We start from the raw sequence: 4,489 nt of genomic DNA on the forward strand, positions 1-4,489 counted from the left end.
CTACAATTTTTTTCCTTTTCAAACGTGAGGATATGGAAATAACAAGGAGGCTCTTCAATTTGCGTTCGCACATGATTTTCCAACCCGTGCTCATCTACGTTTTGACATAACTTTCAACCAATTGAAGAGATATAAAACTGTTAAACAAATTACTAAATGAATAACATAAAGTCGTGCAATCACGAGATCTCACACCATTCATAAGACTACGGGAGAAAAAAGGAACAACGAAATAAGCACAAAAAACATTTTTTACGTCTTATTAAACATTTTTTACGTATAAGTACATTTTTTACGTCAAAAATTTAACATCTAAACTTAAAAGCACCTACTAACAACGTCAAAACATAAGCAGAAAAAAACCTCAATTACAAAAAATTTTTTTCGTTACTAAAAAGCAGGTGGAATTTTGTTTTATTGAGACTAGTTAACAAGCTGACAAAGAAGCAATAATGAGGTGAAATTCAAAGATCAACCAAAATTTTTAAACCAAATATTTACATACGACTTAAAAACCGTTAAATTTTAACAACAAATGCATTATAAAAAAACAAAAGTTATTACAAAACCAATAGAGTATGTATTTGGTCAAACTAAGCCACGGAAACGGACCAAAGATGAAAACAAAATAAAAAACTACCAATATGCAAAAACACAAACTATTAAAACCATTCGCTGTTATCTGAATATTATGTTTATTAATTCAAATGATACTTATACTACTTCACCTTAAACAATACTGAAAGAATAACATTGTCACTTGGTCCCAATTTGAAAATCATTGTGATCTGTTATCACGCGAATGAGCTTAAAGAAGAGAAAAAAGACACATATGTTGACCACTAAAAGAGCTTTTATGAAAATACATAATGATCAGTACAAAAAACATCAATTAAGATGTAAAATCAATAGCCGCTTTAACTTTCAAACGACAGGGAAGTAGACGAGGCCTCTCAATAATGAGAATTAGATACAAGTTGACACATATAAAAACAAAACCTAAAAAGCCTGAAAAACTGTTTGAAAACAAATAATTTCATGAACGTTAAGGCAATTTGTTGTAAATTTACTGCTGTGAGTAACATCAGTTGTTTAGCACTCTGTTACAGGTTTACGGAACTTCTCAGCACTTTACGACTACATAACGAAGATAAAACATGCAAAAATATCAAAATGAAAAAAAATGAGGCAAAATTGTCGGAGCCAATAAAAAATGAACTATTCATTTCAAACTTTTTCATTATCAAATATTATTTTAACAAAAATGGAGTTCTTTTTTGTAACAACATAACTTCAAAAATTCAACTACTATGAAGGAATCTAATGAAACCGCAAAATTTTTGAGAAAAGCCTTAGCAACAAAGCCGTTAAATTCAGTAGTCTTCAATGGAAGTCAATTAAGAAAAAAATACAATTATTCATGCTTCGATGAGAATGAAATAGTTTGTGTCATTCTTAAATCAGCAAAAGATCATCACAATAGGTTGTATGACTCTGAAGACCAGAACAGACACGGGCAAAAACCAAAAAAAAATCGGCAGAAAATTGCAAGAAGACAACGTGGAAGCCAGTAAAATCATACGTTTTTCTCTGCAAATTTTATCTACGATCTATTAAAAGTTTTCTCTATTCCAATGAGAACTGACAATGATAGGATAATTTGATAGGATATTAAAAAGTCCATAAATTATGAAAGAAATAATCAAAAATTGAAAAAAAAAATGTGAAAATTTGTGGCATCCCAGTCGTAAAGTCAATAGTTATAAGATAAAACGGCTAACCAGATTCATTTTAATGGAAAAGAGACGAAGTGTTTTCTGTCATTGTTGATATTGACTTATTTTTCACAGAACAAGTTTAAGATCGGTTAAAGTTCAAAAAAAATTTCGAAAAGCTTTTTTTTATGTCTTAACAACCATCCCCTGTCCACTCAAATTACCTCATACGTTCGCTTATTGATCTTGAGGAAGCCTATTGCATTTTTAGTCAAAAAGTCTATGTCAGGTTTTACTAAAATCTCAAAAAGAATATCAAAGGTTCAATAAAAAATACAAAAACTCAGAATCGGAGCCATAAAAAATTAAGAATTCCTTAAAAAGAATTATTTGTTCATTGGGCATCATTTGACTCATCAAGTTTTTCTTGATCATAACCTGGATTTTTAAAAGTGTTTAGTCTCTAAGCGACTTGAAAAAAAAATCAACATTTATATGAAATTGTTTTAAGAATATCAGCTCTCAAAAAGCAATCGAATTTTTTTTATAGTAAACTTCATTTTGAGACAAAAATACCCTTTTATGGTCTTTCGTCTGTTAAAAATACGAGACAGTTTCTTTTGTAGCATAAAGTGTGATTTTGAAATATGTTATTTGGAGAAAAAACTTAATTTGAACAAAAAAGCGAACAAAATCATGCCAAACATCCAAACATCACGTGTTCACACAAAATTTTAAACCTCAGTAACTCCTCGAAAAACAGGAAACTCAATAAAATCTTTTCAATTCCGATCTTTACGCTGGACGAGCTCTTTAGTGATACCATTCACATTTCTCTACCATGAATATATCGATCGGCCAATATTGTCTGAACAAAAAAAACCATTCGAGTATATAGTTCCTTCCCCCACAAGTGGGGTCGGAACAAAAAGCAACAGAAAAAATCAGAGCACATAGAAATCGAAAAGGATCATCCCTTGTTTAGCTACTGCTTTTGCAATAACAAAAGTAGCTAAATGAACGATGAAATAACTTACAATTAACCACCAATAGAAACTAGAAAAGTTTGAAAATTTCGCGAAATTGTGACTTTTTTTCGTGTTTTAACTCTTTTTGGCTACTGTTTTTTCGCTTCTATTGCTATATGAAGAGCGGGGAGAAAAAATTGGGGGATGCACTCTAATTAGCTACCCAGTGGTATAGGTTCTCCAACTGTTGTAAATGTAGAAGTAAATTTTAAATATGCCTCACGTGTTGCTTTACTTCCCACTCAAAATTATTCAACAACTCGTCTTTGCTTCCCAGTTTGATAATTTCTTGATGCCAATAAAAACCCTGTAGTAAAGTGATTAATTCAAGAAAAGTTGACATTTTTGTACCATCTAGCCCACAAAATTTCAATGACGTCTACTGTTGGTTATTCGATATTTTCTCTTTTTGAACAACTTTTTTAGTTTAAAAAATTGTTTTTTTAAACAATTTTTCAACTAAAAAATAGTTTTACAAAAAAATTCAGTAAAAATATAAAAGCTCACCTCGTCGTTTGAGCGTCATGTTGGTTTGTTTCGACGAGCAATCAAAACTTCCTAGTCGAGGCTCCTCAAACCTTCAGCTGTCAGCGGTTTCATAAGTTGTCGATCAGTAGCTGCTATTGTTTTCCTTCAATCTGCTTCAATAATTTAAGCGATGTTTTTGAGATAACTAATTATACCCTAAAGGTTTTTGTGCAATAACGACAGTTGGTTATCTAATTGTCCCTAAGCGCCAGATTTAACAGTCAAGGTACGAAAAAGGCTTTAAAATAATAAACGGAAATTTTCGCCGTTAAAATTACAAACGGCCTCAATTCATATTTATCATTATCTCACAGTTTCTTTGCGTGCATCTTTTCAATGATAAGAGAGCTATATGAAAAACAAATATAATTTAGAATTGATTTAATGGTACAAATCGAATACATACAACATGTTTTTCGCCGCAGTTTGATTGTACCAATCAAAATTTTAGCTCAAAATAGTGTATGTGTGCTTTTTCTGTGATAGACGCTTTACGTAACAAAGCGCTATTCTTCATTTTATAATACTCAAATTCGCTTTTTTATTCAGCTCGCCGTTTTTTCCAGATATTTTTGTCCGTAGCATACGCAAAATCTCGCATTACAATGAACGCTAGCCAGCTTGATCTAAAAAATTTATATGCGCATTTTGAATGTTTAGACGCGCTAATTTTTTTTTTTACAAAGGTGATCCAAAATTTAAAAAGGTGTTCAGGCAGCACTCTTTATTCTTTAAAAATTGATTTACGCGCGCGCGTTTTTGCGTAATTCTAAGCGTAAGCATGACTATTTCTTTCGCATGCTGGTAATAATGCTCGAATTTGTTCTTTTTTATCGTATTTAATTTGAACGGACCACTTTAATGTAATAAAGAGTATGCGTTTGGTAAAAAAAATGGTAAATATTGGAGTAGCAGAGAGAGCGTAAAAAGAGCAAAGATACGGCAGCTGTATTTTGATGCATTTTACGAGATAAGCTGGCATATTTGTGACTCCAAATTACACCCAATGCACACCTATAATCATCAAATGGCTAATAACCATCTTGGTTTTACCTGGATTTTATTAATACGGTATTGTGTTTTTGTTAGAATACTAGTAAAAAGTAGAGCGCGTACCTAGATTATAATAAGCTCAATCGATGGGGGGCGATTTTTGGCGAAAACGTAAAAATGACCGAATGAGCAGGATAATGTATAAAGGCTAAATGGGCTAATCTT

Source organism: Convolutriloba macropyga, chromosome 6 (assembly GCF_964194025.1).
Source record: "Convolutriloba macropyga chromosome 6, txConMacr16.3, whole genome shotgun sequence".
Taxonomy (NCBI): domain Eukaryota; kingdom Metazoa; phylum Xenacoelomorpha; order Acoela; family Convolutidae; genus Convolutriloba; species Convolutriloba macropyga.